Here is a 27,851-nt window from a genome sequence, read left to right on the forward strand (position 1 = left end):
TTACTGGTTGTGACAGGCCATAAACATAGACAAATGGGTCCTAAGCCCAAAAAGGTTGAGAACCCTGCTTTGTATTTCCAAACTCCCAGTGGTACGCATACCCCTGGGGGTATGCAGAGGTCTTCCAGGGGGTACATCAACTCATCTAGATATTTGTCTAGTTTTACAACAGGCTACATAAAAAGCCCTAGCAAAGTCAGTACAAACTAAAATTTCATGCAGACAATGACTTGTTTATACTGCTCTATATACTATACACTGAAATGTAAACACAATATTTATGTTCCAATTGATTTATTTTATAATTATATGGTAAAATTATATGGTAAAATTATATGGAAAGTCAGCAATTTTTCAGTAATAGCGTGCTGTGACACTTGTATTTTTATGCCTGATTTTGTAAGCAAGTAGTTTTTAAGGGAGGTGAAACTTGGGGAATACACCAGACAAATCAGACTCCTGAAAGGGGTACGGTAATCTGGAAAGGTTGAGAACCACCGCTCTAACCCACATCCCCCATCCCCCACTCCTTTCCACTAAGCAACTGTGCATGTCATTGTTCCTTTCCTGGCTTTGATCAGTTTGTTTGACGTGATTGTAGCATTATCTCAATTGAGCTTTTGTTGGAAGAATGTGTTGTAATGAACTGCAGTGCACATGTGTGTACCACAGCTCTCTGCTGGATAGAATCAGAACTGTTCAGTTGCGTGTATGTTGTCCCTGTACTGCTAACAGCTAAAGGAGATTCTCTCTTAACTCAAATGGCAGTGCCCTGTGGACAAGAGTTCTGTCCTTGCGAAGTTCTGAATGGCCACTGTGTAACACAGTGACAACACTGAAGTTATGGGAAGCTGTGGATTTGTTACAGTACATGTACTGCTTTACATTAAAATGCAGTTGAAAAGTCCCTGCCACTCTCAGGCAAACTTTAAAATTACTAAGGCTGGACCAAACCCCCATGAAGCTGGAGTGTAGTTTGTTTCGTACTTTCCTTTCCCATCTCTGCACAGATCCCTGAGTATCGGTGAATACTGGTTCCCTGTCCGGTCCCCCTGGACAAGATGCCCTGAATCAGAACACTTTGGAAAATCTGAATCTGAACTCCATGGTTCAGGCCCACTGCATTTTAGAATCTGCCACCGTATGGCAAAGGCACCTTAAGATTAGGGTTACCATACGTCCTCTTTTTCCCGGACATGTCCAGCTTTTCGGCAGTCAAACCCCCGTCCGGGGGGAATTGCCAAAAAGCCGAACATGTCCGGGAAAATGGCGGCTCTGTTTAAGAGCCGGGCTGCCTGAACGCTACCGGCTTCGGGCAGCCCCGTGCCTCCAGACTCTGCACCGCCGGAGTCCGGGAGGGGAAGTGCCCGGCTGGGGGCGCAGGGGCTGGAGGCAGGGGGGCTGCCCGAAGCCGGTAGCGCTCGGGCAGCCCGGCTCTTAAATAGAGCCGCGGGGGCTGGAGCCTCCAGCCGCCGGGGCTCTGTGTAACTGACACAGTGTCAGTTACACAGAGCCCCAGCCGCTGGAGGCTCTGTTTAAGAACCGGGCTGCCCGAGAGCTACCGGCTTCGGGCAGCCCCGTGCCTCGAGACCCTGCGCCCCCTGGAGCCCGGGACGGGAAGTGCCCGGCTGGGGGCGCAGGGTCTGGAGGCACGGGGGCTGCCCGAAGCCGGTAGCGCTTGGGCAGCCCGGCTCTTAAACAGAGCCGGGGCAGCTGGAGCCTCCAGCCGCCGGGGCTCTGTGTAACTGACACTGTGTCAGTTACACAGAGCCAAAGAGGAGCAAAGCCTCCAGCCCCCGGGGCTCTGTGTAACTGACCCAGTGTCAGTTACACAGAGCCAAAGAGGAGAAAAGCCTCCAGCTGCCCGGGCTCTGTGTAACTGACACAGTGTCAGTTACACAGAGCCGCAGCCGCTGGAGGCTCTGTTTAAGAACCGGGCTGCCCGAGAGCTACCGGCTTCGGGCAGCCCCCTTGCCTCCGGACCCTGCGCCCCCAGCCGGGCACTTCCCCTCCCGGGCTCCGGCGGCGCAGGGTCCGGAGGCACGGGGGCTGCCCAAAGCCGGTAGCGCTGGGGCAGCCCGGCTCTTAAACAGAGCCTAAGAGGAGCAGAGCCTCCAGCTGCAGGGGCTCTGCTCCTCTTCGGCTCTGTGTAACTTATACAGTGTAAGTTACGCAGAGCCGCCGGAGCCCCGGAGGGGAAGTGCCCGGCTGGGGGCACAGGGTCCGGAGGCATAGGGGCTGCCCAAAGCCCGAGCGCTACCAGCTTCACGGTTTGCTGGGCAGCCTCCAGACCCTGCGCCCCCGGCTGGGCGCTTCCCCTCCCGGGCTCCAGCTGCGCTGGGGAAGCGCCGGCTGGGGGCGCAGGGTCTGGGGTCTGCCCGGGAAACCGTGATACTGGTAGCACTGGGGCAGCCCTTTCCCCCTGGCTGGGAGTGGGAGGGAGGAGGGGGCGGAGTTAGGGTGGGGGAAGGGGTGGAGTTGGGGCGGGGCTGGGGGTGGGGGAATGGGTGGGGCCATGGCCCGTGGAGGGTCCTCTTTTTTTATTTATGAGATATGGTAACCCTACTTAAGATGCAATTCTGCATGGCTGCATGGAAGCCAGGATATTTAAGGTTAAACCTGGAGTCTGTTGTTCACTCACTGCTACCCTGTCCTCAATTCACTTTGTTGATTCTAAGTATAGAATAAAGATAGTATGCAGACCCTCCTCACATGTTTACCCAGTCCAGTGCTGTATATAGGTAAAGGGGAGCAAGCTAAGGTTGTTCTTCCCTGGGAATTTCCTGCCTTTTGATTTTGGGCCAGGAGGATAAACAAGTGCATTTTTCATTTATTTACTTAATGTTTGCCCTTAAATAGCTGATATGACACGGACAAAAAAATCCATAAAATTGCCATCGGCATTATTGAAAGGAAGTGTCCCCTAACCATAGATGAACTTGCCTGTCTATTTGAATAGTTAGAGAACTCCCAGTGGTGGCTCTGATTGGCCAATGTCATGGACTCAGCAATATTTGTTGAGGTAAAAAAAAATTTTTTTTTTTAATTCTAAGGATAGATATTCAAAGTACCCAGTGGGGACGCACTGCTAGCTGTACTGTAAGGATGTAAAATGTTCCTAACCTATGTTCTAGCACAGAGCAAAACCGAGAAGTTACATTGGACAAATGGCTGCACCATTTTTAATGAAACATACATACTGGATTGATGCTGGTGATATATTTGACAAGATAAATGTTCTGGGCTGAGCACTGCCATTGGCTGAATTTATGTATTGAAATTAGTAGAAGTAGGTATTAGTTTGGCCCACTCTCCCTAGTATTCTTGGAATGGTGCTGAATATACTGTCCTGTCATGTATTCTATTTTGTAGTCTGAACTTGAGTTTCCCTTGCCATGAGAACTCACCAGTTCTATCCTGTTTGACTGTTACTGCTTTTTAGATTAGTAATGTGAGATTGCTATTTTAGTCCATATAGGACCAAAGAGGCGGTGGAACCTTCATCAGTGAGAACATTGTGACTGACTCTGGAAAGGCTTACTCTGTGAATTAAGGGTAGGTCTCTCAGCCATTCTTAACTGCTATAACACATTATAAGGGAAAATATTTTCAAAATACCTTTTTTTAATGAAATTACAAATTTGGTTGATAAAAGATAATGGTGTTGAGGTAATACACTTAGACTTCTGTAAAGCATTAGACTTCATAGTGCATGACATCTTGATTAAAAAGCTAGAAAGATATAAAATAAACATGGCAGAAAATTGATTAAAAGCTGGCTAACTGATCTCAAAATATAACTGTAAATGGAGACTCATCAAATAAATGTGTTTCTAGTGGGGTCCCACAGGGATAGGTTCTTGATCCTATGCTATTTAACATTTTTATCGATGATCTGGAAGAAAACATAAAATCATCATTGATGAAGTTTGCAGATTACACAAAAATTGGGGGAGTGGTAAATAAGAAAGAGGACAGGTCACTGATACAGAGCGATCTGGATCACTTGATTAACTGGGTGCAGACAAACAATATGAATTTGAATACAGCTAAATGTGAAGTCAGACATCTAGGAACAAAGAATGCAGGCCACACTTACAGGATGGGATGTGGGGGGTTGAATTATTCTGGGAAGTAGTGACTCTGAAAAAGATTTGGGAATCATGGGGGATAATCAGTTAAACATGAGCTCCCAGTGTAATGCTGTGGTCAAAAGGGTTAATGCAATCCTAGATGCGTAAATGAGTAGGAGTAGTAGAGAGGTTCTTTTACCTCTGTTTTTGGCACTGGTTGGAATGCTGTTGGAATACTGTGTCCAGTTCTGGTGTCCACAATTCAAAAAAGATATTGACAAATTGGAGAGGGTTCAGAGAAGAGCCATGGGAAATGATTAAAGGATTGGAAAAGATGTCTTAAAACTAATGATAAACTCAAGGAGTGCAATCTGTTTATCTTAACAAACAGAAGCATATAAGGGGTGACTTGATCTCAATCTACAAGTGCCTACTTGGGGAACAAATATTTGCTATTGGGCTATTTAATTTAGTAGATAAAGATATAACAAGATCCAGTGACTGGAAGTTGAAGCTAGATAAATTTGGACCAGACGTAAAGTGCATATATTAACAGATTAACCATTGGTACAATTTACCAAGAGTTGTGGTGGATTCTCCATCACTGGCAATTTTTAAATCAGAATTGGATGGTCTTCTAAAAGATCTGATCTAGTTCAAACAGGAGGTAATTCAGGGAATTTTTATGGCCCATATTATGCAGGGGGACAGACTAGAATAGATGATCACACTGATTACTTCTGGCCTTAAAATCTATAAATACATTCCAGGAGTCATAATCCACAAGCCCTTGCTCTCAGCAGCAGACAACACCATCTCTAGATAGAGATCTACACACACAGCACTGTGCATGGTAGCAGCACTGCTCATACCGCTATAATTAAGCATTTTCTCACTAGCTTTTATCTAACTTCCCTAACCTTAAAGAATCATAGTAGTTCTCTATTGCTGCCTTCACATGAACATGTATACCACCAATGAGAAATGCTGAAAATAGGTTCTGTCTTTTAATAGTTTCAGTGGAGCATGAGCCACAGTGCTACCTACACCCATATGGGCCATAAGGAACAGGTGGCATATTTAGGGACCTATAGCCTCCCTTAAAAATATTGGACCTGTTTCTGCTCTCACTTGCATTGGATTTACACCATTGTCTTCAGTGGAGTCACTCCACATTCACTCTGGTGGGATCAGAATCAGGCCTTCTTTATTTAGAGGCACCTTCTCCTCTTGCCCCAAGGGAAAGGGTTCTGGTACCAGTGTCAGGGCTGAATTTAAGGTAAGTTTATGGAGTGTACATATTTTAAAAGCATGGGCCAATCAGGCTCTTGACTGGGAGTTCTACAACTCTTCAAGTAGATTGGAATGCTAAACTGTATAGTATTTACTGTATAACTGTATTTGGCCACTGGATAGTGCTGTGTGTAAAATACCTTATTTAAACTAACCTCAGCCACACCTAGCAGAGCACTAAAGAATCTTATGATAAACACATCTGATGCATATCTCCCTCAGAAGTAAGCTCTGTAGCCAGTCTGTATCTGATACAAGAGCATGGCATGGTGTCAGAAGTAAACTAAGAAGAGAAACAGAAGGAAAACAGCAACAAAGGTTGCAAACAGGAGGAACAAAGCAACAAAGGTTGCCGGATCTCATCAGCATGCCATTCTTCAGTGATCCAGAGAATTTCAGCATTGACACACTTTCTCAATGAACATACTGGAAGCAATATTTCAAGGTTTCACATTGCAAATAAGCTCCACAAAGAAACTGGAAATATATGGCTGTATTCTTTAATTTATGCTATGCAGAAGCAGGCAGTGCATTTCTTTGAATTCTTTGACTTTACAGAAGACAGTCACAAAGATGACTTTGAAAGGGTTTTGGTTGTGTTTGATGCATGCTTTGTACCTCAGAGAAATTTGGTCTGTGAAAAAGCATGTTTTCACCAGAGAATTCAAGAACCAGGGGAAATATTGAATGTTTATAAGAGCTCTGCATACATTGGCTGAAAACTGTGATTTTTGGGAATGCAAATTATGAAAATATAAGAGACAGGCTAGTTATTGGGTTAACATATAAAAAGCTTTCACAGCAGTTACAATTGAAATCAGACTTAATCCTAGCCACAGAAGTACAGAAAGAAAAGCAGTCTGAATTAGTCAAACAACAGAACAAAAGGCAGGAGCAACTTGAAAAACCTGAAACTAGCTTAGATGCTATAAACAGATATTTGAATGTTAAAAGACATTATCATAAAATCCCTGAGGCAAGAAGAGAGACTGCCCAGACTAATAGGGACAAATTTCACCCTACATGCACAAGGTATGGAAGAAGTCATGCCCCCAGAGATGATGCATGTTCAGCCAGAGACACACAGTGTAATAAATGAATGAAATATGGACATTTTTCAGATGTTTGCTGCACTGAAGCAGTCAGGAAGTTGACTCATATTACAGACAATCAAGAGCCATTTTTTCTGCGATCTGTCACTTGCAATGACACAGAGCCTGCCTGGAGAGTGAAACTGAATACTCATGGCAAGATTATTGACTTTAAAATTGGCTCAGGAGCAAATTTAACAGTCATCTCAAACGGGACTTACAATAATCATCAACCCCTCCTAGAGCTGAAGTCACCTAATACAGCTCTGACTAGCCCTGGACGTATCCTGAACTGTGTGGGCCAGTTCATCACAGAAACAACTTGCAAAAGCTATGCATTCAGAGTGTACATGATCAAAGGATCAAAGGATCTTTGAAAACTCATGGCGATCGGGGGAGGTCCCGGATGACTGGAAAAAGGCTAATGTAGTGCCCATCTTTAAAAAAGGGAAGGAGGAGGATCCGGGGAACTACAGACCAGTTAGCCTCACCTCAGTCCCTGGAAAAATCATAGAGCAAGTCCTCAAGGAATCAATTTTGAAGCACTTTAAGGAGAGGAAAGTGATCATGAACAGTCAGCATGGATTCACCAAGGGCAAGTCATGCCTGACTAACCTAATTGCCTTCTATGATGAGATAACTGGCTCTGTGGATGAGGGGAAAGCAGTGGACGTGTTATTCCTTGACTTTAGCAAAGCTTTCGATATGGTCTCCCACAGTATTCTTGTCAGCAAGTTAAAGAAGTATGGGCTGGAGGAATGGACTATAAGGTGGATAGAAAACTGGCTAGATCATTGGGCTCAACGGGTAGTGATCAATGGCTCCATGTCTAGTTGGCAGCTGGTATCAAGCGGAGTGTCCCAAGGGTCAGTTCTGGGGTCGGTTTTGTTCAGTATTTTCATTAATGATCTGGAGGATGGTGTGGATTGCACCCTCAGCAAGTTTGCAGATGACACTAAACTGGGAGGAATGGTAGATATGCTGGAGGGTAGAGATAGGATACAGAGGGACCTAGACAAATTAGAGGATTGGGCCAAAAGAAATCTGATAAGGTTCAACAAGGTGCACAGAGTCCTGCACTTAGGATGGAAAAATCCCATGCACTGCTATAGACTAAGGACCGAGTGGCTAGGCAGCAGTCCAGCAGAGAAGGACCTAGGGGTTACAGTGGACGAGAAGCTGGATATGAGTCAACAGTGTGCCCTTGTTGCCAAGAAGGCTAACAGCATTTTGGGCTGTATAAGTAGGAGCATTGTCAGCAGATCAAGGGACATGATCATTCCCCTCTATTTGGCATTGGTGAGGCCTCATCTAGAGTACTGTGTCTAGTTATGGGTCCCACACGACAAGAAGGATGTGGAAAAATTGGAAAGAGTCCAGCAAAGGCAACAAAAATTATTAGGGGGCTTATGAGGAGAGGCTGAGGGAACTGGGATTATTTAGTCTGCAAAAGAGAAGAATGAGGGGGGATTTGATAGCTGCTTTCAACTACCTGAAAGGGGGTTCCAAAGAGGATAGATCTAGACTGTTCTCAGCAGATGACAGAACAAGGAGTAATGGTCTCAAGTTGCGGGGGGGAGGGCGGGGGAGGTTTCAGTTGGATATTAGGAAAAAATTAGGAAGGTGGTAAAGCACTGGAATGGGTTACCTAGGGAGGTGGTGGAATCTCCTTTCTTAGAGGTTTTTAAGGTCAGGCTTGACAAAGCCCTGTCTGGGATGATTTAGTTGGGGATTGGTCCTGCTTTGAGCAGGGGGTTGGACTAGATCAGTGGTTCTCAAACTTTTGTACTGGTGACCCCTTTCAGATAGCAAGCCTCTGAGTGCGACCCCCCCTTATAAATTAAAAACACTTTTTAATATATTTAACACCATTATAAATGCTGGCAGTGTAGTGGGGTTTGCGCTGGAGGCTGATAGCTTACGACCCCCCATGTAATAACCTCGCAACCCCCTGAGGGGTCCTGACCCCCAGTTTGAGAACCCCTGGACTAGATGACCTCCTCAGGTCCCTTCCAACCCTGATATTCTATAATTCTATGATTAAAACAACAGACTTCTCAGACACGTGTGGCAGCCATGATGGGCTTAGTGAGAAAGGTGGAAGAACTCAATGAAATATTCAGTGATATTGAACTTTTGAAAGGAGATCCAGTACAAATAACCTAAAGAGGCAATGCTGAATCATATAGTGTACATATACCTCACAGGACTTCAATCCCAGTACTTAATAAAGCAGAAAAACTGAGTTAAAGAGAATGGAATGGATTGGCATAATCGAGAAAATCTCTGCCAATAGCATAGAGTGCCACAATGGTGCCAGTTATAAAGACAAATGGGAAAATACAAATCTATGTGGATCTTAAAAGACTTAATGAAGCAGTTTTGAGAGAAAGCTATATCCTCCCAACACTGGACGACTTCCTCCCCAAAGTGAAAGGAGCTACAGTATTTTCCAAGCTGGATGCCTCAAGTGGATTCTGAGAAATTCCTTTAGCCAAAGAAATGCAGTCAGTTTAGTGCTTTATCACACCATTTGGGAGAGTTTGCTTTCAAAGATCACCATTTGGGATTACCAGTGCACGTGACATTTTCCAAAGAATGAAGGCAGAACTGTTATCAGACACAAATGGAGTTGTAGTTTTCATGGATGATATTTTGCTATATGGATCTTCGATGGAAAAACATAACAAAACCATCAACAAAGTCCTAAGACTAATCAGTCAGTGTGGACTGAAGCTAAACAAGGAAAAATGCATTTTCCACCTACCCCAAAGCGACTTTTTGGGACAGACAATAAACAAAGATGGAATCAGTACCAGCCCTGAAAAAGTAAAAGCAATTTGAGAATTGAATGCACCAACTGTTGTACCAGAACTGAGACACATCCTGGGGATGGTAAATTACCTTGGTCAATACCCACAAGACCTTTCTATGGTGACAAAACCATTGAATGAATGGTTAAAGTCCCACACATCTTGGGTGTGGGGGCCAAATCAAGACATTGCCTTCAAAAGGGTAAGCGAAATTATCTCAGCAACTCCAGCTCTTAACTATTATGTTGTGAACAAACCCACCATGGTCAGTGTAAGTGCAAGCAGCTATAGGCCATAGCAGGGGTGTATTGTTGCAACAACATGTCTCTGAGTGGAAGCCAATTGCATTTTGCTTTCACATACTCACAGAAGCAGAAAAACGATATGCACAGACTGAAAAGGAGTGCCTGGCAAGCGTATGGGCATACATTACAGATATCTGTGTGGATTGGATTCATTTATACCAGTGGTTCTCAAACTTTTGTACTGATGACCCCTTTCACATAGCAAGCCTCTGAGTGCGACCCCCCCTTATAAATTAAAAACACTTTAAAATATATTTAACACCATTAAAAATGCTGGAGGCAAAGCAGGGTTTGGGGTGGAGGCTGACAGCTCACAACCCCCCCATGTAATAACTTCACGACCCCCTGAGAGTTCCCAACCCCCAGTTTGAGAATCCCTGGTTTATACTGATGATAGACTACTAACCGCTTTTAACCCTCAACAATGGAAAAGACTTGAATCAAGCACCACTGAGATGATAACATCTATTGTTTGGGTTAATGTGATTTAAATTTTGCTAAATATGATCCTGGGAAAAATCTGGTAGTAGCAGACACTCTGTCATGGAGCCCAGCATCACACTCATCTACCTGTGAGCTTGAAGATTACATAAAGGCTTACATGGATGCTCTGGATGCATACAGACCAGTGTCAGAAAAGAGACTACACCAGCTATAGAAAACAACCTTGACAGACTCGCTACTTCAGGAAGTTCTAAGTTACATTAGAGCCAGCTGGCCCAACTATCTAAAGGACAATGAGGAAGTGACAAGAGAGTGCTTTGCAATGCGTGGACAATTAAGTGAATCAAAATGGACTTACAATTAAAGGCAATTGCATCTTAATTCCAAACAAAATGAGAGGAGAAATCCTAAACCTCATCCATGAAGGACATCAAGGATTAACTAAATGCTGCTAATGGACCAACTAGTTAGTGTAGTAGCTAGGAACCAGCAAAAATATAAAGAATAAAGTATCTGTATGTGAACATTGCAGAACTAACAGACCAACACAACACAAAGAAACTTTAATAACAACACCTCTACCAGAGAGATGTTTAAAGAGACTAGCTGCAGATTTATGCAAATTCAGAGATCATCATTACCTGGTCGTCGTGGACTATTTTTCCAGGTATATAGAAATAATGTGCTTGAAAGACATAACATGTCACAGTGTTACCGAGAAACTGAAGTACGCTTCATTATTCCATAACAGCTAGTGATGGGCAATGGACCACAATTCATTGCAGCAGAATTGGTCATTCCAAACAAAATAAGATTTTGATCATATTACTAACAGCCCACATTATCCACAAGCAAATGGAGAGGCTGAGAGAGCTATACAGACAGCCAAGAAAATCCTACAACAGGAAAATCCATTCCTTGCTCTTCTGAGTTACAGATCAACACCAACAGCAGCTACTGGGCATAACCCAGCACAACTCCTGATGGGAAGACAACTCAGAACTACTGTTCCAACTTTGGAAAAGAATCCAGCTCCAAAGTGGCCAGACACGAAGAGAGTTGCCAAATTGGATAAAAAGGCTTAAAGAGCTTATGAATGCTTTTGCAACAGATTTCATTCAGTTAGAGAACTGCTGGGTCTAGAACCTAGTGACGATGTTCATATCAAATTGGGTGGAGAAAAGGTGTGGACAACTCCAGCTGTCGTAAAGAAAAAGAATTCAGTGCCCAGATCATATGTGATTGATGGTGGAGAGTTAAACAGAAACCATTGACATCTACAGTTTGTTCTTCAGAGAGAACAATGAACAGAGCAAACTCTACAGATGGTGGATGGAGAACAGAAGAAGAAGACGCAAGGATTCGGGACCAACCACAGCCAGTCATTGCAACTAATGGACAGCCAGATGGCTAAGTGGTTGTGTGTTTGGGTTGTTTAATTGGAAAACAAGTACAATTCAGAGACACTTAACAGACGGATACATCCTGAACTTCAAAGACAGTGTGATAGTGTAAATATTGTAAATGGTAGGAATGTAGAACTTAAATGGAGAGATGTAATGGAATGTGAAACTGTATTGTACTGTTCAGCCACTAGGTGGCACTGTGTGTAAAATACCTCATTTAAGCTAACCTCAGCCATACCTGGCAGAGCATTAAAGGATCTTATGACGAACACGCCTGGTATGTATCTTCCGTAGAAGTAAAAGCTCTGTAGTCAGTCTGTGTCTGATACAGGAGCATGACAGGGGAGGGGACTGGATTTCTCTTGGGTTCTTGAAGCAAGCCTTTAACTCGTGTTCTGACATGCACTTTGTCTGTGCATGTTCCAATCCTAATTCAGAGCTTTGCACAACCCTGTTCCCCCATCTTACTTCTGCCTGGTTTTCATTTGGATGGCGTCATCCAAGTGGTTGTTTTTTTGTGTGTGTCATGCTACACAGAAGCCAGGTCCTGAGAAAAAGCAAAGAGCTGCTTTTTTTTTTTTTTTTTTTTCAAAAAAGTTTTTTTTTGAAGTTTCCTCTTAAAAATCTCCTCATCCTTCTGTGTGATTGGGCAGCTGGCAGAGGAGTGACTCGGCTCTTGTCTTGTCTGATTTCCTGGAAGATTCCAGCTATTGGCTAAAATGACTATGGGGAGAAGAGGGGAGGGACAGGTTGTTCTGCAGAAAGCTGATGGCATAGCGGGGGCTGACTGATAGGACATATTTCTTAGAGCTCATTACATTATATTGCCACAGTCTGACGGAGAAAGAGGAAAGAATGCTGCACACAGGCTGTGCTAGGTCATTCATCATCACACTGTTAGAGCCCCCTACAGTCTCCCCAAATAGGCACTAGCTCAGGGCTTCCAAGTCTCATTTGAGAATCTATACCAGAGGATCCTCACGGAGGAGACACTCCAGTCTGGCTCTTAAAGGCATCAGCTCTGGGCATCTTTCAACACTGTAAGTCACGGACCTATTACCCGTCTGCCTCCCATTCCATTTTCATTATGTTTTCTCTGCCCCACATATTTTATTCTTGTCTTTTGAACCCTTTCCCCCATTGATGTGACTCAGACCATATTGCCATCAAGGAAGGGGGGAAATCCAGATGTTTTGGCAGTTGGATAGGGTACATTTGGGGCTTTTGGCACCTGGGGACATAGTTTGGGATTGTGAGATGAACACATGAGCTGGTTGTTTAAACCATCAGCAGTGAGATATTTACCACTGGCATTTACATTGTCATATTTAAGTTTCAGTGTGAACACTGCAGTTTACAACACTGTTGTTTCAGGCTCTCTGCAGACTCAGACAAACAGCATTGCATCAGATTACGCTTAGCTCATGGTTTTTGAGATTTTCTTCTCAGCCATAGGGGCTAGTAACACTTTTGTTTTAATAAATGCTTAAATCTGGGCGCATAGTTCTGTGGGAGGGGGTGGATTGGATGGCAAATTTTGTGGCTGCAGGATTGTGGTACACACAGGCCTTGAATAGAATCAGGAGAGGATGAAGACTAATCTGTGAGAGGGAAACAGAATCTCTGAGTGGTAGTAAAGGCAATCTTGGTGGCGAAAAACAGCTCCCTGACTCTCTGTAGCTGGCTGGACCAAGCATTGTGCTGTCCCGCCCTGTGGCCATACTGTGAAGGAGAAGAGAGCTCTACAGAAACATTTAGAAGAAAGCGAAATCAGCAAAAAAGGGAAAAGATACTTCTTTACAGTCCAGACACTATCTTTCTGTAGGTACATCTGATGTCAAGCAAATGGCTGTCTTGTTATTCAACTTAATTTAAAATGTATGAGTCATTTTCCACTGATGGGTGCATATGTGTTAAGGCCAGAAGAAAAGAGGGCTGGGGAAATAGAAGAAGGTGAAGGTCCCAGGGCAGAGGTAAGCAAGATGGGACGAGAATGAAACATGGGGCAATTGAGGAGGTATTGTACACATAGGGAGAGAATTGAGAGACAGGACTGGAAGGCTGCAAAGAATAAGAGGGAAGGAGATACTGCTTTCCAGAGAATGAGAAAATGGTACAGAGAGTGATAAACAAAGAAAGAAAAAAGAAACAGTGAAAGGAGAGAATGAAAGTGGGAGAGGGATAGAAAAAACAGCCTTTGCCTAAAACATGTCAGATCTGTACAGTGCTGGGTTAGGGCTGAGTATTCCCACGCTCTCCCTTTGGCCATGAGATCTTGACTATCACTTCTACAATTCATTGTGTGATCTTTAAAGCCACCTATAAACCTTAAGTATCAGAGGGGTAGCCGTGTTAGTCTGAATCTGTAAAAAGCAACAGAGGGTCCTGTGGCACCTTTGAGACTAACAGAAATATTGGGAGCATAAGCTTTCGTGGGTAAGAACCTCACTTCTTCAGATGCAAGCCTTGCATCTGAAGAAGTGAGGTTCTTACCCACGAAAGCTTATGCTCCCAATTCTTCTGTTAGTCTCAAAGGTGCCACAGGACCCTCTGTTGCTATAAACCTTAAGCACCTGCTCTCCTATCTCCATACTGCTGGGAATCTTACTCCCGTAGGAATGGTATAACATGTAAGTTTCTGGTTGGCCCAACCATGTAGTAGCAGATGGGCAATGCTGCCACCGCCATGTAGATTTGAATTAAATATTGATCCCGGGCTAGGAGTGCTGCAGAAGCAGCACATGCAGTGCCAGCTGGAAGGAAAGGGGGATCTCGCCCAATCCCTCAGAACCACGTGCACAGGCTAAGAATGGAAGCCCATTCAGTTGTGTGAGTCTGGAAGGAGTGTTGCCACTACCAGGGCTATAAGAAGGAATAAAGGCCAGAAATAGGGGATTATGGAGGACTGCAGCTTCCACAAAAAGTTGAGTTGATTGGGTGAACTGGTATGGGCAATGGGCTGTACAGAGCATATTAGGAGCTCTTTACAGAAAGGTCAGATTTCAGTTTTGTTTGTGCAATTTGCTTCATATGAAAAAAAATCTGTTTTGTATTTCTGAGCCTTTTACAGCTGGGACTCAGTACTTAAGCCAAATCTGAGCAAAGAGTGAGAAAAATAGCTGTTTTCTACAATGGATGAATAATAATTTCTGGGCTGCCCCATTCATCCTTTTCCTCCTCAGTCGGCCAACCTGATGAAACTATTTTCCTGAGGTGTGGTTCATTTTGCTCTTACATTCTTAATTTGTATCTAGTTTGTAGATGTGTAACAATCAGGAAAACCCTGGAAGGAGACAGGCTCAAGGATGTGGTCTTAAAGAGGGAATGTCAGTCTGAATCTGTGGCGGAACCAAGCAAGGAGTACTTGCTGTGTAAGGGTGACCGATCATAGAGAGAACAGCATATGTAGGTAGAGCTGATTACTGCCAATTGTAGTACCCTGTAGAGTAAAGGAACTTCATAACACCGTAGACCAGCCCTCCTGATAATCTCCTTTTGCTGCTCCAGAAAAGGGTTGTTTATATCATTATGTCTCATTGTAAGGAGATGATGAAGATGTGCTAAGCTCTTCCCTCCTGGAAACCCAGCACCAGTACTGTGGGCATAGACTGGAGGAAGTCCTGTCTTGCTCCATCATTTAGCAGAACCTGTGAGAGAGGCTACAGACAGGGGGATGCTCATTCTGTCTGATGCTGCCTCTGGTGACATCAGCGTGGCTTTTCACTGTTTCCTGTTCCCCTTCTCTTTTGCCCTCTTCCATTTTGTATGAAGAGAGGGGATTGGCTGGTGGGGAGTAGGTGACTCAGTCTCCAAAACTTTGTCTGCATCACATCCTGACAGTGACCGCAGTGGCCTGTGTTAGGTGGAAGTGCCATTCTACCCAGAGAGGACATGACTCAAGCTCTGGGACCAGCATGTGGCTACATGTTCTTCCCTTACAGGAAGTCACCTGATACTGGCCGCTGGAGGCCCAAGGGTACAGGCTTTTCCATCTGTTGGTTTAAACTAACTTTGCATTGGTTCCCATAGGAAGAGTGGGGACTAGATGTGGAGCAATGCCAGGTTCCTAATCCTGCTTCTCATGGTCGACTCCCCCAGTGGCCACTCCAAATGGGCAAAGGACTATAACTAAACTGGCAGTGGGAGTCTGTTGGGGGGGAGGAGAGGACCTGTCTTTTGGACTTAAATGGCTTTAGGATACACAAAATAATCTTGAAGCCTCTCATTGTTGTTGTTATTGCCATTGGATTCCTGTCTTTAAAAATGTATATTTATTTTCTGAAGCCTAAAATGCATTTACAACGGTTCAGCGTTTGTCAGTATTTGACAGTGGATAATGGCAACTCCCAGAGCAAAGGGGAACTGGGGGCCAAAATGTGACTGTCTGAGTTACTATCTGGTTCCTGATCTACACTAAGGGTAATGAAACTAAGTACTGCTCCTTGCCCAAGAGTTGTGCCAAAGCCACAATTTAGCCTTTTAGGTACATAATAATTCATACTGCTGACTACTTCCCTGTTGTCTATAACACCAGTGGCTGGATAGGTTCAATAGCATGGCCTGAAAATATTCTCATGCTATAGATCGGAATAATTTCCTCTTCTTTTTTTCATTTCCCTGGCCCTGCAGAAACCAAATGGCTAGGGCCCAGGTAGGAGAGAAGTTAGAGAGAGAGAATGAGAGCTCTCCTCCCTATCCCCTTTCATAGCCCCTGTTCAATGTACTTGAGCAACAATAAATATTTTTCCTGGACACTGGCACACTCAGTTGGAGATCCTGAGGGTGAAAGTCCATAGTAATTTCTCTCTGCTACACAAACATCCTCTCTCAACCTTTTGTAAACCAAATAAACACACGAGATTGTGACCTTGGGGACAGGCCAGGAAATGGAACTGAATTGTCACCTTCCACCACCATGCACACAATTGGAAAGAGAAATTGGTAATGGAGGGGCAAGGAAATCCATTTATCTTATTACTGTCTTTCCCAGTCTAATTTCTTCTTGGCTCCTCCCACATCTTTTGCTTTTATTTTTCAGTCAGTTAATTATTTTAAAAGCTCTTCCCTTCCAAGACTGCCTTTTTCTGGTAACCTCAAACCCATCAGCAGGTGCATCAACGCTTTTGTATTTATATGTATTGTGACAGGGTCAGGCCAGATGGCTACAGAAGAGTGGTCCCATTGGGATCCAGGAAGTGGGCGGGCTTTGCCCGCCCACTGCTAAAGGATCCCCTCCAGCCTAAGTGGGGGGGGGTCCACAGGACCTGGAGACCAAAAAATTACAGGGGACAACTAATAAAAGATCTACAAAAGAGCGATAGAAGGCAGATATATTAGTCCCAGATTAAGTAGATCCCTTTTCCCTGGGTAAGGTAACAGGGGCAGTTCCAGAACAAGCAGGAGCTTGCTGGAACCAATTAAGGCAGGCAGGCTAATTAGGACACCTGGAGCCAATTAAGAAGAAGCTGCTAGAATCAATTAGGACAGACTGGCTAATCAGGTCACCTGGTATAAAAAGGCTCTCACTCCAGTTAGTGAGGTGTGGGTGTAAGGAGCTGGGAGTGAGAGGATGTGCTGCTGGAGGACTGAAGAGTATAAGCATTAACAGACATCAGAAGGAAGGTCCTGTGGTGAGGCTAAAGAAGGTGTTGGGAGGAGGCCATGGGGGAGTAGCCCAGGGAGTTGTAGCTGTCGTGCAGCTATTCCAGGAGGCACTCTAGACAGCTGCAATCCACAGGGCCCTGGGCTGGAACCCGGAGTAGAGGGCGGGACTGGGTTCCCCCCAAATCTCCCAATTGACCTGGACTGTGGGGTCTACCAGAGGGGAAGGTCTCTGGGCTGTTCCCCAACCCACATGGTGAATCTCTGAGGCAAGAAAATCTGCCAAAAAGCTCAGGACCCTCCAAGATAGAGGAGGAACTTTGTCACAACTGGTGTCGGGGGTGGGATTTTGGTTTGCACAGCGCGGCGGAAGAAGGAGGGTGATTTAAAAAAAAACAAAAAAAAGGAGAGGGGTTATTTATTTTTTTCACCACAATGGATGACGTAGTGCGGGCACTGATACAAGCCACGACGTCCCAGCAGGAGGCTACCCGTGTCCAGGCAGCCGCCCAACAGGAGGCAGTACGGCTGCAGCAAGAGACTAATCGCCTGCTAATGGACCAGGCTGCTCAGGACCGTGCTATGTTGCGGGAACTGGTAAGCCAGGTAAAGACCTTTGCAGAGCTGAACCGTGGCCATGATGGGATGCAGATCATACGGGTCAGCCATTGGCTGCAGAAAATGACGCAGGAGGATGATGTAGAGGCATACCTTCTGGCCTTTGAGAGGACAGCCCTACGGGAGGCTTGGCCTCGAGATCAGTGGTCTGGCATCCTCGCCCCATTCCTGTGTGGGGAGGCCCAGAAGGCCTACTATGATCTGCCTGAAGAGGCTGCAGCAGACTACCCCCAGCTGAAGGCAGAGATCCTGGCCAGATCTGGGGTAACGACAGCAGTGCGGGCCCAGCGGTATCACGAGTGGAGGTACCAGGAAAACAAAACTCCGCGGTCCCAATTGTATGACCTCATCCATCTCGCACGGAAGTGGTTGCAAACTGAGTCCTGGAGTCTGGAAAAGATATTAGAAGTTCTGGTCATCGACCGATACATGAGGGGGCTACCACCAGACTTTCGTGCCTGGGTAAGCCAGAACGAACCCTCCACCTATGATGAGGTTGTCGCACTTATAGAGAGGTGAAGGACAGCAAGGGAGCTGATCCGACCAGTTAAGGAAGAGGCACCCCTGGTTAAACTAGCAGCACCAAGCCCTAGAGCTCAGGTGACTGGGCCACCAGGAGAGCCCAGGTGGAAAAAGAGAGGAGCTGAAGGCCCACCAGAAGCCACAAAGAGTTGGAGCACTGAGGGAGAAGAGGATCGGGATGTTAGACTGCCCAAGCCAAGAGACCGGGGAACGCCTAGGGCTCCATACAGATGTTATGCCTGTGGGGAGTGGGAACACATAGCTGCACAGTGTCCCAATGCCGAGGAGCCTATGCAGTGTAACCTGGGGAACTGGGCAGATCCATGCTCCCTAATCCACCTTGTAGGGATCTCGCTAACCCCACATATGTACACCAGATCAGTGAAACTAAATGGGGTAGAGACCATGGCACTGGTTGATTCGGGGAGTGCTATCATGCTTATCTCAGGGAAGTTCGTGAAGCGTAGTCCGCTGCTAAAGGCTAAACATACGGGGATAACATGCGTCCATGGGACAGTTAGTTACTACCCCACCATCCCAGTAAAAATTGAAATCCAGGGGAACACTACTGAGGTGCAGCAGCAGGTGTAGTCCCTAAACTCCCATACCCGATGCTCATAGGGAGGGACTTCCCAGGGTTTGGAGACTTACTCCCAGTAGGAGGATTGGAGAAAGAGGGGAACCCTGAAGTTAATGAGGCATCCACAGTAGATTGTCAACCCCCAGTCTTCTCTGAAATATCCCCAGGTTTGTTCTCCACTCCCAGACAGGGTAGAAAGACAAAAAGGGAAAGAAGGGCAGCTAAGGCCTTGGGAACCTGAATACTGACCCAAAGCCAGAAGGTCACTCTCGTAGTAGGCAAACCCGAGCAGCTGAAAAGGAGGCCGCCCAGGAGGGAGAAGCACCCAAGTCTGACCCCCACCCTAACGCCTCTGGACCAGTAGAGGCAAAGAGACTGGGCCTCTAGCTCTCGGGCAGATTAGCCCTGGAAGAGTAAATTTTGGATGGGACCAGGCTGAAGACCCAAGGTACGACAACATTAGGAAGGAGGTGACCGAAATAGATGGGGTCCCCGTGGAAGGAAAAACCCAGGGACCAGGACCCTACTTCATAATGAAGAAGGATCTCTTATACCGGGTTGCACCAGTACAGGGGCAGAAGGTACAGCAGATCCTAGTACCTCAAAAACACCAGAATGCTGTATTAAGTCTTGCCCTTAGTCGTCTTTTTGGGGGACATTTGGGAGTAGAGAAGACCCTGGCACGGGTCCTTCGACGGTTCTTCTGGCCCGGAGTACATGAAGAAGTGCGGAGGTACTGTGCCTCCTGCCCGGAATGTCAGCTGCACAGTCCCCGTCCCCACTTGAGGGCACCTTTAGTACCCCTTCCCATCATAGAGGTCCCCTTTGAGCGAATAGCGATGGACCTAGTGGGACCCCTGGAGAAGACAGCTCGGGGCCACCAATATATACTTGTTGTTTTGTACTATGCTACTCGCTACCCAGAAGCCGTCTCCCTGCGGAACACAGCCTCTAAAACAATAGCTAAAGAGCTGGTGGGGATCTTTGCCCGCGTGGGGCTACCAAAGGAGATATTAACAGACCAAGGAACCCCATATATGTCAAAGCTAATGAACGACCTCTGTACGCTGCTCCATATTCACACCCTGAGAACTTCAGTCTATCATCAGCAGACCGATGGGCTGGTTAACCGAACCCTCAAGGCTATGATAAGGAAGGTGGTAAGTCGGGACAGGAAGGATTGGGACACCCTACTACCTTACCTTATGCTCACCACTCAGGAGGTACCTCAGCCCTCACCTGGGTTTTCACCCTTTGAATTATTATATGGGTGCCACCCCCGTGGCATATTAGATATCGCCAAAGAGATCTGGGAAGAAGAACCCAATGAGGGGAGAAATATAATAGAGCATGTAGTGCAGATGCGAGACCGGATTGCCCGGGTCACCCCTATTGTACGGGAACATTTGGAAAAGACTCAGGAGGCCCAGCGAACCCATTACAATCACCAGGCAAAAATCCGACAGTTCCAACCAGGGGATCGGGTGATGGTGTTGGTGTTGGTACCCACGGCAGAAAGCAAGCTTTTGGCCCAATGGCAGGGGCCCTATGAGGTGGTTGAACCCATGGGGGATGTAACCTACAAGGTGTGGCAGCCAGGACACCGGAAACAGGAACAGATCTATCACATTAACCTCTTAAAGCCTTGGCACCAGTGAGAGGCATGTTTAGTGGTCCAAGAGACCCCAATCCAGGGAAATAACCTGCTGGACCAGATCAGGATATCCACTGATCTGATACCAAACCAGAAGAAGGAAGTAACTGAGATGATCAACCGATACCAGGACGTGTTTTCAACCAAACCAGGCCGGACCACTGAAACATATCACCACATTATCACAGACCTTGGGGCAAAGGTAACTTTAAGGCCCTACCGGGTCCCAGCAGCGAAAAGGGAGGAGATCAAGGCGGAGGTAAAAAGGATGTTGGAGCTGGGAGTCATCAAAGAGTCCCACAGTCAATGGTTGAGCCCGATTGTGTTGGTGCCCAAACCCGATGGCACCACTAGGTTTTGTAATGACTTTCGCCGACTGAACGAGATATCCAAATTCGATGCATACTCCATACCCCGGAGCGCGGAAGGACCCCTCCGCCGCCGAATTGCTGTCCCCTAAATCCTGGCACCCTAGGCAACCGCCTAGATCACCTAAATGGAAGCACCAGCCCTGTCTGCAGTAACCCCGTGCTTATAGCCCCAGACTTCAACAAAGAGTTTATTCTACAAACAGATGCATCTGAAGTAGGATTGGGAGCTGTCCTCTCGCAGATGGTTGGAGGCGAAGAACACCCGATTCTCTACCTCAGCAGGAAACTCCTCCCGAGAGAGCAGAAGTATGCAGTGGTTGAAAGAGAATGCCTTGCTGTAAAATGGGCCATGGAAACACTTCGGTATTACCTACTGGGACGACAGTTTACCCTTGTGCCCGACCACGCACCCCTTCAGTGGATGCAGCGAAATAAAGAGAAGAATGCAAGAGTGACCAGATGGTTCCTGTCCCTACAACCTTTCCAATTCACCATACAACACCGGGCCGGAAGCCACCATGGCAATGCAGATGGCTTGTCGTGGGTACACTGCCTGAAGTCCCAAGTTGCCCAACCCTGTAGTGTTGAGTGTGTGTGTGTGTGGGGGGGGAATATGTGACAGGGTCAGGCCAGATGGCTACAGAAGAGTGGTAGAAGGCAGATATATTAGTCCCAGATTAAGTAGATCCCTTTTCCCCTGGGTAAGGTAACAGGGGCAGTTCCAGAACAAGCAGGAGCTTGCTGGAACCAATTAAGGCAGGCAGGCTAATTAGGACACCTGGAGCCAATTAAGAAGAAGCTGCTAGAATCAATTAGGACAGACTGGCTAATCAGGTCACCTGGTATAAAAAGACTCTCACTCCAGTTAGTGAGGTGTGGGTGTAAGGAGCTGGGAGTGAGAGGATGTGCTGCTGGAGGACTGAAGAGTATAAGCATTAACAGACATCAGGAGGAAGGTCCTGTGGTGAGGCTAAAGAAGGTGTTGGGAGGAGGCCATGGGGAAGTAGCCCAGGGAGTTGTAGCTGTCGTGCAGCTGTTCCAGGAGGCACTCTAGACAGCTGCAGTCCACAGGGCCCTGGGCTGGAACCTGGAGTAGAGGGCGGGACCGGGTTCCCCCCAAACCTCCCAGTTGACCTGGACTGTGGGTTCTACCAGAGGGGAAGGTCTCTGGGCTGTTCCCCAACCCACATGGTGAATCTCTGAGGCAAGAAAATCCGCCAAAAAGCTCAGGACCCTCCAAGATAGAGGAGGAACTTTGTCACTATATATATATATCTATATAGATATAGATATATATAAATGCTTTCCAATATATTCAAATGGGAGCTGCCTCCTCTTAGCCCTACTCATTGAAGTTGGATGTATATCTCATTATACATTTGGCTGTAAAGTGCATTTCTAGGGAATAAATGTCTACAACATTAGCCAGTCACATCTGGGGACAAATTCTTCTCTTTGCTCTCACATGCTCCCTCCCTCATTTTCATGCAGTTGTACCAGTGTAGTGGAGAAGAGAATTTGGCCCACAGTCCAGTTTATTTCCCAGCATTCTATTGGGTTGGTTTCTGATTCACACACATGTATGTCACAGTCTCAGGGCAACTGCACTTATTTTCCCCGTCCATGGTCCCCAAGGGCACCCAGTTTACTCCTCTGACTCCCAGCCCTCATCTCTCTTGGGCGGAATAAATCCACGTCTCCCTCCCTCTTGATTGGGGATTTTAAGTCTGCACAGCTCCCTGCCTTATACTGTGATATCCCCAGCAAGCCAGACTGCCTAAAATGGCTAGCGCCTGCACTTTGCCTTCTCTCCAAGGGCTATGACTAATGTATGACCTGTAGTTATATGTTACCACACTGCTCCTTCTAATATTCTTAAGGTAAAAGCATTAAAGAGAAAACATTAAAACAATAAAAGATCCTGCACACATGCTAGAAGGCTTACCAGAGGTCACTTCCATCTCCAATCTAGGGCTCTGGTAAGTTTTAGTCCCTCAGAACCCCCAGCTGGGTTTTCCCCATGGTTACAAATTCAGCTGTTTTAGATCAACAACCAGAGCAAAGGCTGGGCAGATCAGCCATTATTTTATACTGCTTGGGCCTTTGATTTTGGCCTCTTGTGACAGGTAAATCAGAAGACAATGACCCTCTCCTGATGGTATAGCTTCAAAAGGCTAGGTTTTTTCATCACCGGAATTGGGGAATTTGCATTAACCTCTCCCTGGGGCTTCCCCAGGAAATCCACTTAACACTTACTATCCCAGAAGCCCACACCTGTCTGGCACATTTTCAGAATAGTTTTTTGAACTCCTTTACACTTCCCAGATCTGTCACGTCTCCCCCCAGGGAAGTTACATACAATCCTGGCCCACCTTAATACATAAACTTAATACAATAAGGTCTTCTGAGGATATTGCAGGAGATTGCCATATCTGTCACAATATAGACACAAAATATGGGCAAGTGGTTACTTTAAAAAGCCAGGAAGTTTGTTCTATAAAACAGTTGATTTTCAATGTGTTAATCACAGGTTTCCTTTAACAACATCACAGGCATTAGCCATGAAACATGCCAGCAAGTGAAAGCTGATAAAGCATATCATCCCTTGCGGGAAATCCATCCCAGCGCAGATCTTCCACACAGGCCCGAACACACAGTTTAAACCCTGCTTCATTGGGGCCTGTTTCACCCAAAACTATTCATACCCAAGACATCACTTTGCATAATGTCCTTCGAACACTGAGAATAAAATCCAGTTTGAGAGGCCATCAACACCCAGATATTGCTGCCTCCTGTCCCTTAGTCATTCTTAAATTTGAGAGACGTGATTACTGAAAGCAATCTCCAAGACATGCCAGCAGTGGGGAGCAAAGCCAACTGGAGGAATTCCTTCCAGCATGGGAAGAATGGGAATGGGGGGCAGCCTGCATGAGCGGATGGCCCAGACAGGCCATAGCTGGGCTCACTGCTCAGGTTCATGCACTCTCTGATATTTAAAAATAAAATGAAAATAATCCTGCTGGGATTTGAATAAAAAGGGAGAGAGAGGTTCTGGTATCCTTGGAACATGGCGTGGTGAAGGGGTAAGGGAAATGCTGCCTGTTTTCTGTCATTCTTCTCTGTCTCCACTTCCAGCCCCCGAGCCCCTGACTTCTAAAATCTTTTTTTTTTCTTCCCTCCTTTAGAATGAGGCGACGAGAGGCCCAGCTGTTCTAGGAAAAGTACAAGTCGAGTCAGCAGCTGTGAATTCCAGTTCTAGGAATTGCAGTTGTGGGTCCTGGTGGAAACTTCCTGGAATTCTCTCTGCCATTCGAAGGAAAGCAAAATAACTATTTCAGTGACCTTAAACTCCCAAAGACTTAGGAGCAAGAGTTTGGAGGCAGCAGAGATAGAAGGGGTTAATATTTGTCTCCTGTAATTCAGTAGGTTGTTTGGCTTTTGTACTTTATTTAACGTCAGGGCAACTGGCATGAGAAAGCGAGCAAGAGAGTTCGCGCCACAGACAGAAGAAGATAGCTGTAGTGACCACAGGAATTTTTAAAAGGGAGGTACGGTAAAAAGGTCAGAGTTTTCAGTCATCAGCCACAACCTCTTTGTGAAAGGTCAGTGTCTGTGTCAGACCTGGGAGACACCCATAACCAACCTCACACAACCACAGGGCCATGAATAAAAGGACCCAGAAAGCCACCAACAGAAAATGGTGCTGTTGTGTAAGCTGTAACTCAAGACAGCAGGTGCCACCTGGCACTATGTTGCCTCTGTTAATTGTTCACCCATTCTCAGCCCAGTCAGGGATTTGTCACTTGCTCTCTCCAAACAGGAAATGATGGGGAGATTTCTCCAGTAACCGTGCAAAGCAATTAAGGAAACAGACTCAGCATGGCATGTACAAAGTAACCCTGTTTTCCACACTGTCGGCAGCCATACGCACATCTGCTCCTCAGTCTGGGGGAGGAGTGTTCTCACCATCCTGAGTTATTTTAATAGTCCATCTCCCTTCTGTGCAGCACCACGTAGGCACCATGTTTGACTTAAAATCAGCAGTGGCATTAGGGGGGAAAAGTTTGACAAGTGGGCATTCAGCTCAAAAGCACTGTCATAGGTTACATGCAGCCCTGTTACAAGTGTACACATTAGTACCTATTTTTCTTCTCTTACAAGTTTTAACTCCCAAAGGGTCGGCAGCCCCTCTTAACAGATTCTGAAAGAGATACTTTAGCTCTGCCATAGGTTATTGAGCTTGAGGCAGGAATTACGGTTTGAAATTCTCTGGCCTATGTTATGCAAGAGGTCAAACTAGATGCTCAGAATAGTCCCTTCCAGCCTTAATATCAAAAAATCTATTCATTTAACCTGGCTGTTTCCACTCAGCACTTGTTCCTTAGTTTACATTTGCCCCCAGTCACCCTTTGTGGGTCAGATGATAGATTTTGGAGACTTCACATCCAAACCGAGACCTTAACCCCCTTCTTGCATTTCATTGTGTGTCTGTACATAATGGGATGGGTTTGCTATGAGATGGCAACTGATACTAGACAAACTCAGGCTGGAAATAAGGTATACATTTGTAACAGTGAAGGTAATTAATCATTGGAACAACTTAACCAGGATCGTGGTGGATTCTCCATCGCTTGCAATTTTTAAATTAAAATTGGATTTTTTTAAAAAAAGATCTGCTCTAGTTTGAAATGAATTATTATGGGGAAGTCCTGTGCTATACAGAAGGTCAGACTGGATGATCAGAGTGGTCCCTTCTGGCCTTGGGATTGCATTTCACTGCAGCTAAATGAAAACCCAGGCTCCTTGTGGCATCCTAGGCAGCAGTTCTACTAGGTGAACCAAAGGGCACCCTCCCATTGGCCAAGCCAGCAGGAGCCATGCTGAGCTGCTGTCAGGAGAAGCAGCTCGTGCATTCTGGGTCTTCACTCTTTCCCCTTCATTATTTTCTCCCTAATGTGCTCAGATACCACAGTGATGTGAGCTTGATTGATAACAATGCTGTGGCGCACCTCCTTTGTGGCACACCTCTCCTGAGTCTGTGCTGCTGCTGAGTTGGTGCAATGCCCAGTATAAGGGGCTGCTTTCACCTATATCACAAAAGCTGTTGGTGGACTGTGTTAGACTAGAATCTTCATTCCATCCCTGGCATGGCCCCTCCCTCCCAGTAAACCCCCGATACTCCTGTTTGTGAGACAGGCAAGTAGGGATGCTCGTGCTAGGGAAATTGTTTCTAGGCCCCTCACAGTGCATGTATGCGGCTGGAATGGTGTACATGGGCCAAAGCAGCAGAAAGAATATCTCCCATAAAGTTACCCCTTCATTGTTAATTTGTAGATCTGTAACCTCTCCTCTATCTCCTTTCATATCCTCCTGGCTTCAAGCGTCTTTATTTTCATTTCTTACCCCAGTTTTTTCTCTGCATTTCCCTCACCCTCTTTTCTTTGTTCTTCTCTTTTTTTCTCCTGTGTGTGTGTGTGGGGGGGTGTTTAAAATAATTTGCCTTTGCTGCTTGTTTCTTTCCTTTTGAGAAAAGAACAGGATGGAGATCAGGCCAGTCAAACAATTTCATACTGAGTTTAAAAGCAAACCAAACCCAGGTTTCTTTGTGTTTCAGTTCCTTTTGCTAGTGTAAGTAGCTGCAGGTGGCACATTTTACAAATCTGCTCAGTAGAATGCAAAGTTATTAGCAGCTAATGCTCATGTTGGTGAAGAGCCCATCAAGGCTTCAGATATTATTTACATGCAAGAAAGTCTCCAATAGTGATTTTTTTAAAGGAAAACTTTTTGCCTTTATGGCAAACTAAAAACAGATAGAAGCTATGAAGTGACAGTCAGTGTGATGAATTCATATATTCCAAGGCTGGAAGGAACCAGTGTGATCATCTAGTCTGACCTCCTGTATAACACAGGCCATAGAACTCCCCCAAAATAATTCCTAGAGCAGATCTTTTAGGAAATCATTCAATCTTGATTTAAAAGTTATAAGTGATGGAAAATCCACCACAACTCTTGATAAATTCTTCCAGTGCTAATTACCCTCGCTGTTAAAAATTTACACCTTATTTCCAGTCTGAATTTTGCTAGCTTCAACTTCCAGCCATTGAATCATGTTACACCTTTCTCTGCTAGATTGAAGAGCCCATTATGAAATCCTTGTTTCCCATGTAGGTACATATAGCCTGTAATCAAGTCACCCCTTAACCTTATTTTTGTTAACCCAAATTGAGCTCTTAGAGTGTGTCACTATAAGGCATGTTTTCTAATCCTTTAATCAGTCTCATGGCTCTTCTCTGAAACCTCTCCAGTTTACTCTCCAGTGAACTATGTCCAGTTCTGCTGCTCACTCAAGATTCCCCTGTTTATATATCCACAGATCGCATTAACCCTTTTGGCTGCAGCATAGCACTGTGAGCTTGTGTTTAGCTGATGATCCACCACAACCCCCAATCTTTTTCAGAGTCACTGCTTCCCAGGACAGAGTTCCCTATCTTGCAAGTAACCTACATTCTTTGTTTCTAGATGTATACATGTACATTTAGCCGTATTAAAATTGTTTGCTTGTGCCAAGTTTACCAAGAAATTGAGATAGCTCTGAATCAGTGAACTTCCTATTTACCATTTCCCCAATTTTTGTGTCATCTGCAACCTTTATCAGTGTTGATTTTATGTTTTCTTCCGGGTCATTAATAAAAATGTTAAATAGCCTAGGGCCAAGAACTGATCCCTGTGGGACCCCATTAGAAACACACTCATTCTATGCTGATTCACCATTTGCAATTATATTTTGAGAGCCATCAGTTAGCCAGCTTTTAATCCATATAATGTCTGCCATGTTTATTTTATATCTTCATGGTTCTTAATCAAAATGACATGTGGTACCAAGTCTAAGTATATTATGTCAACACTATAACCTTTATCAGCCAAACTTGTAATCTCATCAAAAAAAGATATCAAATTAGTTTGACAGGATCTATTTTCCATAAACCCATATTGATTGGTATTAATTATATTACCTTCCTTTAATTCTATATGAATCGAGTGTGCTAAATCTTGGGCATGGCATTGGTGAAATTGTTCTAC

At 45.4% G+C, this 27,851-nt stretch overlaps 1 protein-coding gene across 15 annotated transcripts in view; it reads left to right on the forward strand.

Annotated features, from left to right (window-relative positions):
• The window catches only part of HEMK1 (HemK methyltransferase family member 1), a 133,756-nt gene that overhangs the window by 94,058 nt on the left and 11,847 nt on the right, over positions 1-27,851 (forward strand). For 5 of the 15 annotated variants that reach the window (XM_065551319.1, XM_065551321.1, XM_065551325.1 and 2 more), the window contains 2 exons: positions 3,479-3,555; positions 23,957-27,266. The gene's annotated coding sequence lies outside the window, so the exon portion shown is untranslated. The other 10 variants (XR_010589124.1, XM_065551320.1, XM_065551323.1 and 7 more) reach the window with 6 other exon arrangements.

Source organism: Chrysemys picta, chromosome 7 (genome assembly GCF_011386835.1).
Source record: "Chrysemys picta bellii isolate R12L10 chromosome 7, ASM1138683v2, whole genome shotgun sequence".
Classification (NCBI taxonomy): Eukaryota; Metazoa; Chordata; order Testudines; family Emydidae; genus Chrysemys; species Chrysemys picta.